Source organism: Crocuta crocuta, unplaced genomic scaffold (assembly GCF_008692635.1).
Source record: "Crocuta crocuta isolate KB4526 unplaced genomic scaffold, BGI_CrCroc_1.0 scaffold282, whole genome shotgun sequence".
Lineage (NCBI taxonomy): Eukaryota > Metazoa > Chordata > Mammalia > Carnivora > Hyaenidae > Crocuta > Crocuta crocuta.
The window spans coordinates 6,572,389-6,587,318 of NW_027529174.1; the positions used below are offsets into that span (position 1 = coordinate 6,572,389).

Below are 14,930 nucleotides of genomic sequence, written 5' to 3' on the forward strand. Positions count from 1 at the left end.
ATGAATTGCAGGGCTGTTTCTTCAAAGCCTGTCTTTGAAAGAACCTTGAGAGTCTGGAGAATTGATGATGGAGCCTGGAAAAAAAAGTTGCCGTTACAAGTCAATTGGAAGCATTTACATCAGACTTGAGGTGAAGTTCACCAGCTTGTAAGAAGTAAGACAGCTCTAAATACTCCACAGACAGAAGAGTGGTTAGTGTCATAGAGGTTTTTTTATTTGTTTGTTTGTTTTGCTCTGAGAGTTCGCAACTATATTAACCCATGAAAACTTGTTTTCTTACTGGCAGTTGAGTTTCCTTGTTTTTGAAATTAGGTTGTGTCAGCTTCTTGTCTTGTGTCTCAGTTTCCTTTCTTGTGTCTCTTCTCCCACTTTTCATTCAGATCTATTTTTTTTCATTCTACTGTCCTGGATCTGACCTTTCTCATCATCAGTCACTTTCCAGCACCCAGATCCAGGTCTGAAGTCCTATGATCGATTTGCTCCCTTAATTTGCCAAGTTAATCTATTTTCACTTAATAATATTCACAGGTTTTTTTTTTTTCCTCTAGGAAGCAGAAACCTATTTAAGATAGAAGGGTGGGAAATATCATTCCTAAAATTTGGGAGGTAACTTTTTATTTTGCTGTAGTTTCAACTTACAGAAAAGTTGGAAGAATAGTTCAAGGAACTCTCCAGTAACCTTCATTCAGATCCACAAATCGCCTCTGGTTGCTTCATTTGCTCTATCATTTTGGTCTCTGTCTTTCTCTTTTATTTTATTTTATTTTATTATATTTTATATTTTATTTTTAATGTTTATTTATTTTCGAGAGAGGGGAAGGGAGGGACAGAGAGAGAGAGAGAGCAGGCAACCCAATATCCGAAACAGGCTCCAGGCTCTGAGCTGTCAGCAGAGAGCCTGACACGGGGCTTGAACTCATGGACTCTGAGATCATGACCTGAGCTGAAGTCAGACATTTAACTGACTGAGCCACACAAGTGTCCTTCTGTCTTTCTCTTTAAATGCATGTTGTTCTCTGAACCATTTGAGAGAAAGCTGTAGACATTGCCCCTTTTACCACTAAAAAGGTCTTTGTGTATTGTCTAGGAAGTAGGCCCATTCTCTTTTATAACCACAGTATAATGATCAAGGTCAAAACATTTAACACTGATACAACACTGTCATCGAATCCAGAGTCCATGGTCAAATTCATTCATCGTGCCATGGATGACTTCATTGCTGCTTCTCCACTTCTTCCCCTTGCCAAGTCCAGGATGGAATCCTGGGTTAAATATTGCAGTTTGTTGGTTTAAAGACATAAAGTTTTTAAATGTCCATGGTGAGAGGAGAAGAAATGTATAGAAGAGATGCTGCTTTTTGTTATAGCCTGTAAAATGCCAGCTATCATACGAATACTCAGTGATTGTGTGTGAATGTCCACAAACACGAAATCAGATTTAAAAACCTTTGTAGTCTCTTCTCTTTCTCTCATTCTCATCATCATCGTTAGGAGCGGGGGATCTCTGTCCTGCTAAAGAAATTATCGTAGCCTGGTCCCCTAGGATGAGTACAAATCATTTATTCTGGTTTCCATGCCCTCCCACCTTCAGTTTTAACTTTTATTCTTCCGTGTTAAATAGTTGTTAAGAATTTGGCTATGATGGCTGTGGTTCATTCACTCGAGTATTTGTATTACAACGAGATGAGGAGTATCAGGAACATCAGTACTTTTGCCCAGAAATGGTATTACTTAGTTTGTCTTCTTCATAAGACTAAGCTCTCAGCAATTTTTAGTGATATCAAAAAGTCAAATTTCCCTCAAAGTTTTATTTAGCAGTTTTTCCACTGAATATATTCAAAAGGCTGTGCCATAGACCATGAAGGCAATTATGAAAAGAACAATCCCCAGAAGGTTTGGAAATGGCATTACAGTTGAAATAAATATAGTGTTTCTCCCCACCTCTCTTTTCTCATCTGCCTATCGAGAAAGACACTTCTCTTAATTGGAAATGTGTGTAACTTGTTGCAGTTTCTTTTTTAAAGAACTATATTTGACGTCATGATTTTCGTAACATGAGTTTTATTTTTCTCTGTTGCATCATGAACTACTGGGTTGGGGATTCTTAGAAATCTTTGAAGCTACTTCTGTAATTAGTGGTTTCTAGTAAATGTTTGTTGGTGGAGATAGGTATGATAGCATGTATCCTGAGGGACCGTTAAAGAAGAGATAGAATTATATAAGTGGAGGAAGCTTTCGTGGCAAAAGTATAGATTCTGTAGATTTTAGGGGGTGGTGGAGGATGGAGGGGTTGGAGAACTCCTCTTGGCCAAGGGTTGGAGTAGGAGCAGTGTTGGGCAGGGAGTGTGCATTCCATACAGAGGGGGCAGCGTGTGCAAATACCATGGGGATGGAAGGGGTTTTGCTATATTTGTGGAACAGTTCTGTTCTAGACTTAGAGTTAAATTTTGAGATGGGGGAGGGGCAGCAGGAGGAGGAGATAGAGAAGCCCACTTTCAGTGTGAAGCCCAACTTGGGGCTTGATCTCATAACCCTGAGATCATGACCTGAGCTGAAATCAAGAGTTGGACGCTTAAGCAGAGAGGGGGCAAGATGNGTGCCCCTAGACCTATATGGATTCATATAACTGATAATTACCTGCACAAGTGGATAATTGATTTGTTGGTAATAAAGAAGAATTATACAATTTTATAGCTGGGAGGCATTTAAATTTTTCATTTATTTATTTATGTGTTTATTTATGAGAGAGCGAGCGAGTGAGCGAGCATGAGTGGGTGAGGGAGATGGGGACAGAGACAGGGAGGGAGATAGAATCCCACAATGTACAGAGAGAGAGGGAGAGTGAGAGAGGAAGAGAGAGTGTGGCACCCGGAGTGGGACTTGAGCTCACCTGAAGTAGGGCTGGAACTCATGAACTGGGAGATTATGACCTGAGCCAAAGTTGGATGCTCAACTGACTGGGCCACCCATATGCCCCTGGAAGTGTTTAAAGAATGACCCCCCCCCTCCGCCCCCCAGTTTTTCACTTGTGGGAACTGAAGGTAAGGAAATGATCTGCTTGAGTTCGCCCAGTAAGTTCACTCAGCCTGGACCAAAACTCAGATCTGAATGTTCCTGAGTTAGCCTCTAATTGTAATATCTTAGTTCTTGAAAGGATGTAGTATTTGGGTTGCTCAGGTAGGTGAGAGCACTTACAGGCTTGTACAGTATTGTTGTTCACAGACTAGGCACTAGCTAGTGTGTCTTAGAATGCCTTTGCTTAAAATACTACTGACTTCTCTGCCTTTGAAGTTTTGCTCTTTCCTTTATCTTTAGTCCTTCCCTCCCTGGCCCTCAGAGGTTATAAATGCCTTGCCCTTTTAAAATTACTGTTATAATAATAATAATAATTGTTAGTATTATAGCCTTTTTCCTCACAAACTACATAATAATCTCCTTGGGGGCAAAGGAGAAGCCTATCACACAATGCCTTGTACCCATTAGGATCTCAAAAGAGTTTTTGGTGGTAATAATTACGATGGTGATGGAGTTTTAAGGGAGCGAAAAGATCTTTAGAGACATTGTGATAGTTATTTCTCTTGCAACTTTGTTTTATTTTATTTTTCTTAGGAGGTACATTATTTAGGTTTAGAAACAAAACTGTGTTCTTATTTGGTACTCATTGGTGCCATCCTCTCCTCCAAACTAAAATGTGACATTGTCTTAAACTACCAGAGTCTGAACTGGCAGAAGTTATACAGCAATTTGAGAGAGTGAAACCGCATTTTGATTTGTTTCTAGGTTGTTTAGGACATGCTACGTCTAAGTCACTGGTTGATGCTGGTCAAGTACACGTAGAGAATTATCTGCAGAAGGGAGCTGAGAAACACCTGTCAGCAATTCATTCTCTGCCTAGAACTCCTGCCATTATTGGCCTTTGGATTTTGTGAATATACTGTACTTCTGAGATAAAATATTAAAGTTTGATGATTTCTACTTCAGATAATTGAAAACATTGTTATAGCCTTATTACTAAAGCTCATTGACGTTTTTAACTTTTGAAAAAAAAGTTATGGTTATTTATTTTTGAGAGAGAGAGTGAGGGAAGGGGAGAGAGAGACAGCATGTGAGTAGGGGAGGGCCAGAGAGGGAGACACAGAATCTGAAGCAAGCTCCAGGCTCCAAGCTGTCAGCACAGAGCCTGTCGCGGGGCTTGAACTCAACAAGCTGTGAGATCATGACATGAGCCAAAGTTGGGTGCTTAACTGACTGAGTCACCCGGGTGCCCCTACCTTTAAAATTTTTAATCATAGAGAATTGCTTATAATGTTTGCATGCTTCCACATTACTAAACACCTAAAATGAAAAATTGCACTAAATATAGTTGTTTGTTAAATAAAATTAAACGAGTAAGTAAGAGACTTAAATGAAATCTCCCAGTGATTTTTAATAGATCTTGGGAAGGGAATTCCCCCTTTCCCCAATTATCCTAGTCGTATGAGAAAACTTTTTTCCATTCTATCTTTATTCCACGTAATCACATAGGTATAGCTATTCCTTAATTTTATTTGCCACAGCAAAAAGGAACATGAATAGTAATAATTCCCTACTCATGAGATTGTAACATGTTTTTTTCATTTTAGAGGAATGCATAAATTTTATGTAATTGTTTGTAAATTACATCCAGAATTATATATTTATAAGTTATAGGATATATAGATCATAAAGTATTATATATATTTATTAAATCTGTATAATATGTTAATTAATTAATTAGTTTCCTGGCAAAAGAGAGGCCATAAGTCCATACACTTTTATTTGCTACATGGCACTCAGATCATTTGTTTTAGTTTATTCATTATTTGAACGATTTTGTGAGTGTGTATCCTGTGCTAGAGATGGCGGAATTAAAAAGGATGCAGGATTCTGGCTCTTCTGCTCACAGGCTGGTTAGGCTGTAGTTTTACTTTCCCGGGTTCACAGCGACAGACTTTATTATGCTGCATCTGCTGTGCTGCGCAGCTGGAGTTCTCATCCCTGCGTTCCACCATGTGCTCCCACCTCTGTATTTCTGGAGTACCTGGGACTCTTAGACTTCACTTGACCTTGGGCTTTGGGGTGTGATATGCAGTGGATGCACAGATGGGATTTCAAGGTTTCCTTCTGTTGTTAAATTTTAGTTGGCTTAGATTTCACAAAAGTACAGGTGTTTTGCATACATATTGCAATGCTTTGTTCTCGCTCCCATCTCTATAAAGTGAATCTGCAGATAACCAACAAATTTATCCACCATTTAGTTTACAAGTGAAAAAATTAGGGAGCAAAGTCAGTCACGTTCTCTGAATTGACATCCCATTCGACTAGGTGAACCAAGATGTCTTATCTTTCTGGCTAATGTGCTGTCTGTTAAACCACATTGTGCTCTGACCGCAAAGGGGGACTTCCTTAAACATAACTTCACTGACCACCTATATACACAGTTTCCTTCCTCCTTCCCTGCTTTGGCTCTTTGTATCAGACCTTGAGAAGGGAGTTCTTTTAACATTGCTGGTTTGTGTTTCTTTTTTCCTCACTGTCCCCCTGTGAGGTGGGAGTCCTATGCATACAAGTAAGTTAGAGTTTGTGGAAGAGAGACCTACAGAAAGAAAATATTTCTGTGAATGGTTATATGAAAGAGGCTGAAAAGGGTTATACTTAGATGGTAACCCTTAAGAAATTTAACGTGGTCTTGGTTAAATAGTTCATTTCATGAATACTTGAAATGATTCTTCACAGAAAAAATTCACAAGCAACTCAATTAAATGTGAATTTAATCACTCATAGTCAATCCCAAAAGGAGAGTACAGTGTCACAGCTGGAAAGGACCCCTGTAAATCTACCATAATCTATTGTTAAGTTGGTTTAACATTTTTGTGAGCTAAGTAAATGGGTTTTTAGGTTGATTTAGTTCTGACTAGGATTGATTATAGTACAACATCAAAATAAATGGTACAGATTTGAATTTTCTTGGAAAAAGATGAGTAGCTTTATGCTAAAGATCAAATATGTAATTCAGAATTTTTCTTTTTAAAAAAATGTTAATTTCTGAGAGAGAGAGAGCATGATCGAACGTGCAGGGGAGGGTCAGAGAGGGAGAGAGAATCTCAAGCAGGTTCTACACTGTCAGCACAGAGCCCAATGCAGGGCTTGAACTCATGAGCCATGAGATCATGACCTGAGCTGAAATCAAGAGTCACATACTTAACTAAGCCACCGAGGCACCCCAGAATTTTTCTTTTTAAGTTTTATTTATTTAAGTAACCTCTACACCCAACATGGGGCCTGAACTCATGACCCGAGATCAAGGGGTGCATGGTCTTCTGACTAAGCCAGGCAGGTGCCCCATTTTTTTAATCTTTTGACAGGGTTCTTTTATTTTCAGATGTCACATTTAATCAGTTTCTAAGGATGCAGGTGATGACTAAAATATCTTAGGAAACAAAACCAAAATCCATTGGATGAAATAGTGTATTTCATGAAGTTCTGGAAATCAATTTATCAGCAGTTTTCTGTTCTCAATTACAGGGAACTTCAGTTGTGGTTTAAGGCTCATTTCCAAGTTAATAGAGTTTCTGTGTATTAGAGAGTGAGAGATTAACACCGTGGACTCTGGAGCCAGATTACCTGGTTCACATCCTACATTTGTTACCTTTTAGCTGTGTGGCCTTGGACAAATTACTTAATCTCTACACCTCATTTTCCTCATCTTCAAACTGGGGAGAAAGTAGTACTTCCCTCCTAGGTTTTGGAAAGGAGTAAATGGATCGCTGTATGTGAAGTAATCTGGGCGGTTCTTGGCATACAGTAGGTGCCATATAAGCACCGACAGGTTTTGTTATAGCTCTACACAGGAGGTTGGTTGAATTGCCACCCACTTTTGTCTTTGTTATATATATGTTTCAGCGTTTTTGCTCTTGAATCTGGCTTTTCCCAGATCTAGACATGTTTGCACTGAGCATCCCTGGGTCATTCTCCTAGGACTGCAGGGGATCCACTCTTTAAATTGATGCCCGTTGCTTGCAGTCAGCTGCATTAGGGGGTTCTGGTAAACCGGTGGAAATGCATGGCTCAATAAGGCTAGTTCATGTTCTGCCATCTCTGAGCCTGTGCTGGTAGAGCTCTCACTGGGGACTGTCTGCTCTGGACATTTTCCTCTGGGTGTTTGTCAGTGGAGCACATGGCAGTGTACTGGCTGTCACAATGTGGTGCTGCTTCACTGTAGCATTTTCATACACCACAAGCGGATCTACCGTGAAGTTCAAGACAAGCGAGCATTAGAGACTTTTCACTCCAGAGCCTGTTCTAAGGTTCTGGGAGGGACCCTAGTGGTTTTGCATTCATAATTTTGCACTTAAAAGGAAAATAGAGAGCCTTCTTCTTTAAGTGTATAAGCTTCCGGCCACTCAAAACCTTGATCTGTTTCTACAGAGCAAAAGGACTTTATTTGTCCTAATATTTGACAATATCTATAATTCTGCCAATGAAATACTCCCAAGCACATCCATTGTAAACCACATTTATAACTGGTCTCTCTTCAAAAAGTCTTTATTTCAAGAACAAAGAGCTATATATCTGCTTTAATCTTTTAAATTTATTTCTCCTTAATACTTTCAGAGTTGTTTTTTAAAGTACCATACATTTTTTAAGTTTATATATTTATTTTGAGAGAGAGAGAGAGAGAGAGAGAGAATGTGCTAGTGGAGGAGGGAGAGAGGGAGAGAGAGAATCCCAGGCAGGCTCCTCGCTGTCAGCACGGAGCCTGACATGGGGCTCAAACTCATAAACCATGAGATCATGACCTAAGCTGAAATCAAAAGTCAGATGCTTAACTGACTGAGCCACCCAGGAGCCCCAAAGTACCTTACTTTTCTTGTTAAATGAATTCCTGAGTGTTTTATGGTTATAGGTAACTCTTGTAAGTAAGTTATTTTGCATTGCACGTTTGTTGTAATTAAGTATTGTTAATATATAATCAAGCTCTTGGTCTTTATAAATCTATTTTGTAACTGATCAATATACTATGCTATTTCCAAATATTACATAGAGGCACAGTTTCCTATACTAACTTTGCTATAAAAAGGGTTATTTTCTATTAAATTTAATACAAATAATGGGAAGAAAACAAAAATTTTTAAGTTAATAAAAATTATAGCATCTTAAGTTCTAAGTAGGAATGCTCAAAAGGATAGAATTAATATTTCTTTGCTGAACAAGTTATAAACTGTGTGTGCTGGAGGGAAGTACTGATAGGGGATGGTGGAGAAATGTACATAACCAATAACAGCAAACTTTCTGAATTGTCTGAAATATAAACTTTAAAAGCAGAGACACCTAGATTTGTAATTCATAATCACTACAATTGGTGGAGTAAGAAGATTCAAACATAAGCCATTTGACTTAGAAGCTCCCCAGACACCTCTACCTTAATTTTCTAGCCAAACAGACAACAAACAACAACAACAACAAAACATTCCTCTTTTTACTTGAACCAATTAAGTGCCTATTTTGTGGTGGATACTGTTCCGAGCTCTGAGGACACAAAAATGTATATAAAGCAAATGTCCTGTTCTCATGGAACTTACATTGTAGAGGAGAAAGACAGGCAGATACAGATACACCAATAAATATCTCTCACCTTGACAAAAAGCAAAGCAGGATGAGAGGGGTGGGGACTTGCATGCTTGTGGTTTTCTTTGTTTCTTCTTTTTTTCTTTCTTTCTTTTTTTTTTTTTTTGGTGGTGGTCGAGGGAGTGGAGATCTTAAGGACAAGACAGGCCTGGGGGAGGGGAAGCCCTTGGGTTAGGGAAATCAGGAATGCAAGGCATCAAGAAAGGCAGATGGTGCTTCCTTGCTCAAGGAAGAGCCGAGAGGCCAAGAGAATGGAATGGAATGGAATGGAATGGAATGGAATGGGGTGTGGTGATGGAGGTGGCCAGAGACCTTTGTGGGCCATGGAGGAGACTTTGGATTTTTTGTTTTTTAATGTGATAGGAAGATTTTGGAGGGTTATAAGTGTGGAGTGACAAAATTTGGCCCTTCTATTCATGAACTTCAGGACACTGGGACATAGCAGAACATGAATTGTCAGGGAGAATTGGCTGTACCAGCCAGTTTGACCCTGGGAAGGTCATTTATCCAGTCAGTGTCCAGTTTCTACCCTAAAATGAAGAAATTGGATTATGCGAGTAATTCACCAGAATCTTTTTCATGGCCAAATATGATTCTCAGATCTTAAAATAGTTATTAAACATCCACATGTATTGGCAGTGGTTGTAGACTATGGAATAGGAGATCTTCCCCTCCTCACTTTCTGCTCAGACTTTGGGACATCCCTGTTTCAGTCCTGAGCATCACCCCTGACTCTGAACAGGTGTGTGCATAGTGGTGTTTCACCATCTTTTCAACCCGCATTTCTCTGATTACTCACAGAGGATGAGCAAGTTTGCATATTTACATTGTCCATTGGCATTTACTCTGTTGAAGTGCCCATTTGGATATTTTTCCTTCTTATTTCAATTAGAACAATTTCTTACTTATTTCTAAAAGATAAATATATTCTGAATCAAACTCATTGTTCATACATGCTTTGCAAATACTTGTTTGTACTTGGTGGCTTGTCTTTTTTTTTTTTTTTATGGTGGTAAGATGCATATAAAATTTACCATCGTAACCATTTTAAACTGTACAGATCAGTGGCAGTAAGTACATTCATCGTGTTGTGCAACAATCACTGCTCTCTGGTTCCAAAGCTTTTCATCGCCCCTAATAGGAACCTTGAGAAAGTTCTGGGTGTGCTTGGATGGAATGTTCTGTAAATATCTGTTAAGCTTATCTGGTCTATTTAAGGCTGAGATTCTCCTATTGATTTTCTGTCTGGATGCAAGTAGGGTATTAAAGACCTCTACTATTATTGTATTTTTGTATATTTCTACCTTTAGGTCTGTTAATGTTTGCTTTATAGATTTAGGTGTTCTCTGTTGGGTGCATGAATATTTACAAACATTATATTCTCTTGTTGGAATGGCCCATTTATCATGATGTAATACCCTTCTTTGATTCTTATTACAGCCTTTGTTTTAAAGTCTGTTTTTTTCTGGGGCACCTGGTGGCTCCGTCGGTTGAATGTTTAACTTCGGCTCAGGTCATGATCTCGCACTTCTCGAGTTTGAGCCCCACAACGAGCTTGCTGCTATCAGCACAGAGCCTGCTTTGGATCCTCTGTCCCCACCTTTCTGCTCTGCCCTGCTTGTGCTCTCGCTCTCAAAAATAAACATTTTTTAAAAAGTCTTTTTTTTTTTTCTGATGTAAGCTACCCCAGTATTCTTTTGGTTTCCATTTGCATGGAACATCTTTTTCCATCCCTTCACTTTTAATCTGCTTGTGTCTTTTATATCTAAAGGGGTCTCAGTGCATCTGAGTGGCTCAGTTGGTTAAGCATCTTACTTTTGATTTCCTCTCAGGTCATGATCTCACAGTTTGTGGGATAGAGCCCTGCACTGGGCTCTCTCTCTCTCTCAAAATAAATAAATAAACAACAACAAAAAAATGAGTCTCTTGATCCCAGTCACTGACTCACGTCTGAGGACTCAGCAGCACCGCCCTTGAACCCCCTAACTTCCTAATACTCTATCCTATGCACCTACCCTCCCCCACCACCACCTTCCATGGTCCATTTCCACCGAGGAAAGGGAATTGTATCTTATGTCTGCTATCTGGAATCTCTACTCTTTTGACCCCTTTGCTGATGCAAGTAAGGGTGATAATCTGTTTCCTGCTGAAGATTATTTCCATATAAGAATTCATCAGAGAAATAGCAGGAAGTCCCTTATTACTATCCAAGGGATTGCTGATGATTATGATAAAAAGAAACTAGTGAAGGCCTTTAAGAAGAAATTTGCCTGTAATGATACTATAATTGAGCATCCAGAACATGGAGAAGTAATTCAGCTACGGGGTGACTAGCACAAGGACATATGCCAATTCATAGAGATTGGACTGGCTGAGGATGACCAGCTGAAGGTTCATGGCTTTAAGTGCTTGAAGCTTTAGTGAGGATTTCCTCACAATGAGTAGAATTTCCCTTCTGTCCTTGTCACAAGTTTAAAAAATCTCACAGCTTATGTAATGTAACCATTTGGGATCTACTTTTAACTTGGACTAGTGTAACTCCATGCAATGAACTGAAAAGAGCCAAAAAGAAAAAAAAAAAGTGAATCTTTTATAGGCAGCATATAAATGGGTCTTGTTTTTTTTCTTACTCATATAGCCACTCTGGGTCTTTTGATTGGAGAATTTAGTTCATTTATACTTAAAGTAATCATTGATAGATATAGTGCCATTTTATTAATTGTTTTCTGGCTGTTTTTGTAGTTCCTTTCTGTTCCTTTTTTCTTCTCTTGCTCTTTGTGGTTTGATGACTTTAATGGCATACTTACATTCCTTTCTCTTTATCTCTTATGTATTTACTATAGGTTTTTGCATTGTGATTATCATGAGGCTTACATATTACAGTTATATCTATAACAGCCTACTTGAAATTGATAAAAACTTAAGTTTGATCACATTATAAAACGCTACATTTTTACTCTCCCCCTGTGCTTTGTTTTTGATGTCACATTTTACTCTTTTTATCTTGTGTATCCTTTACTAATAATTGTAATCATAGCTGTTTTTACTACACTTGTCTTTTAATCTACATACTACCTTTGTTAAATGATTAATTTACTATCTTTACTATATATTTTCCTTTCCAGTGAGATTTATTCATTCACATGTTTTCTTATTCATAATTAGTGCCCTTTCTTTTCAGCTTAAAGAAGATCCTTTAACATTTCTAAGGCCAGTTAGTGTTGGTGAGGCCCTCTGGCTTTTGCTTATGTAGAAAACCCTATCTTTCCTTTAATTGTAAATGACAACTTTTTTGGCTAGAATATTCTTGGCTGGAAGTTTTTTAGCTTTCAGCTCTTTGATTTTATTGTGCCACTTCATTATGGTCTGTAAAGTTTCTGCTGAAACAAAATTTTTTTATTGCTGCTTTTAAGATTCTTTCCCTGTCTTTAACTTCTGATGTTTTAATTCTAATGTGTCTTGGTGTGAGTCTCTTTGGATTCATGTTATCAAACTCTGGTCTTCCTGGCTCTGGATGTCTGTTTCACTTCCCATATTAGGGAAGTTTTCAGCAATTATTTATTTAAATAAGATTTCTGCCCCTTTCTCCCTTTCTTCTGCTTCTGAGATTCTTATAATGTGGATGTTCATCCATTTAATGTTGTCCCATAAGTCCCTTGAGCTATCCTCACTTTTTTAAAATTCTTTTTTCTTTTAGCTGTTCTGATAGAGTGACTTCCACTTCTTTGTCTTTGAGTTCACTGACCTTTTCTTCTGCTTCATCTAGTCTGCTGTTGAACCCCTCTAGTGTATTTCTCAGTTGTATTGTATTCTACAGCTCTGTGACTTCCAGCTGATATTTTTCTATATTTCCTATCCCTTTGTTGAGGTTTTCACTGGGTTCATCCATTCTGCTCCCAGCTCAGTGAGCATCCTTATGATCATTATTTTGAGCTCTTTATAAGGTAAATTACTTATCTCCATTTCATTAAGGCTTTTTTCTTAAGTTTTATCGTGTTCTTTAATTGGGAACAAATTTCTCTGTTTCTTCATTTTCCTTGGGTCTCTGTTTTGGTTTCTATGTAATAGGTGAAACACCGCCATTCACGCACCCCCCCGCCCCCCAATTCTGGAGTGGCCTCATGTAGGATATGAACCTTGTCATTCAGCCCTGTCCCAGATCTTGTTTGTGCTTGTCCCAGCATCCTATTATATTTTTAAAAGCTCCCAGTAGCTGAGGATATGCCAAGACCTGTCAGTATCCCAAAGAGGAAGAGGATCTTAGCACCTAGATTCAGGCTGATTGGAAGCCAGACCCATAGACAACAACTTTTAAAAGTTTGCATATATATACAGTTCTTTTGGATCACAAGCATAAACCCCACTGGCCACCAGAGCCAGGCTATCTGGAGGTTTCCTTTGGGCAGCAGTTGCAAAAATTGGGGCTCCAGAGGAGTATATTATAAGCTATTTTCTTGGAGAAGTTTCCTTCTGGGATAGGTCATATGGTAGAAATTAAAGTCATATCAAGTACCTTTTCTGACCACAGTGGTATGAAAGTAGTAAGTAATTTCTTACATGAAGAAAAAAGGAAAATTCTCACACATGAGGAGATGAAACAACATGCTACTGAACATCCGATGGGTCAAAGAAAAAATTAAAAGAGAAATTAAAAAACACCTTGAGACAAATGAAAATAAAAATATATCACACCAGAATTTGTGGAAGGTAGCTAAAACACTTCTGAGAGGGAATACATAGTGATAACTGCATACGTCAAGAAACAAGAAAGGTCTGAAATAAACAACTGAACTTTATACCTCAAAGAACTAGAAAAAGAAGAACAAATGAAGCCCAAAGTTAGAAGAAGGAAGGAAGTAGCAAAGATTAAGCCAGAAGTAAATGAAATAGGAACTAAAAAAGCAAGAGAAAAAAGTCAATGAGGTTAAGAGCTGGTTCTTTGAAAACATAAACAAAATCAACAAAGCTTTAACTAAACTCATTAGGAAAAAAGAAGACTCAAATAAATTAGATATAAAGGGCTGTTACAACTGATACCCACAGAAATACAGGGGATCGTAAGAAACTACTATGAACAATTATACACCAACAAATTGAACAATTTACAAGAAATTAATAAATTCTTAGAAACATACAACCTACCAAGACTGAATCGTGATGAAATAGAAAATCTGAACAGACCAATTATTAGCAAGACTATTGAATCAGTAACCAAAACCCTGCCAACAAACAAAACCCAGGACCAGATGGGTTTACTGGTGAATTCTACCAAATGTTCAAAGAAGAATTAATACCAATCCTTCTCAAACTCTTACAAAAATAGAAGAGGAAGGAACCTTCCAAACTCATTTTATGAGGCCAGAATTACCCTGATACCCACACCAGACAAGAATGTCACAAGAAAAGAAAATTAGAGGACAATATCCCTTATTTTGAAAACAGATGCAAAAATCCTAAACAAAATATCAGTACACTTAATTTAACAGAGCATTAAAAGTATTTTACACCATGATCAAGTAGAATGTATTCTAGGGATTCAAGGTTGGTTCCACATTTGAAACTCAGTTGATGTGTTTCACCACATGAACAGAATGTTGAATAAAAATCATATGATCATCTCAATAGATACAGAGAAAGCATTTGACAGAATTCAGCAGCCATTTACGATAAAAACTTCTCAACAAAGCAAATATATGGGGAACGTACCTCAACATAATAAATGCCATATATGACAAGCCCACAGCTAACATCATACTCAATAGTGGAAAATCTGAAAGCTTTCCATCTAAGATCAGGAACAAGGCAAGGATGTCCACTCTTGTCACTACTGCATAGTATTGGAATTCCTAACCAGATCAGTTAGCAAGAAAAAGAAATAAAAGGCATGCAAGTTGGAAAGGAAGAAGTAAAACTGTCACTGTGTGCAGATGATATGATATTATATGTTAAAAACTTAAAGAGACCATAAAAATACTGTTGAACTAATAAATGAATTCAGTAAAATTGTAGGACACAAAATCAACACACACAAAAAATCTGTTGCATTTGTACATACTAATAACAAACTATCAGAGACATTAAGAAAACAATCCCATTTAAATTACATCATTTATTTTTACTTTTATTTTTATTTTTTTATGTTTTATTTATTTCTGAGAGAGAGAGACAGTGTGAGTCGGGGAGGGNNNNTGGGGGGCGGTCAGAGAGAGAGGGAGATACAGAATCCGAAACAGGCTCCAGGCTCTGAGCTGGCAGTCAGCACAGAGTCTAGCATGGGACTCGAAC

General features: G+C 38.1%; 1 protein-coding gene and 1 pseudogene across 2 annotated transcripts in view; both read left to right on the top strand.

Moving 5' to 3' along the window:
• Positions 1-14,930, top strand: part of TEC (tec protein tyrosine kinase) — a 182,189-nt gene that overhangs the window by 101,916 nt on the left and 65,343 nt on the right. The window lies entirely within an intron of this gene.
• LOC144226342 (eukaryotic translation initiation factor 1 pseudogene) lies at positions 10,719-11,066 on the top strand (annotated as a pseudogene).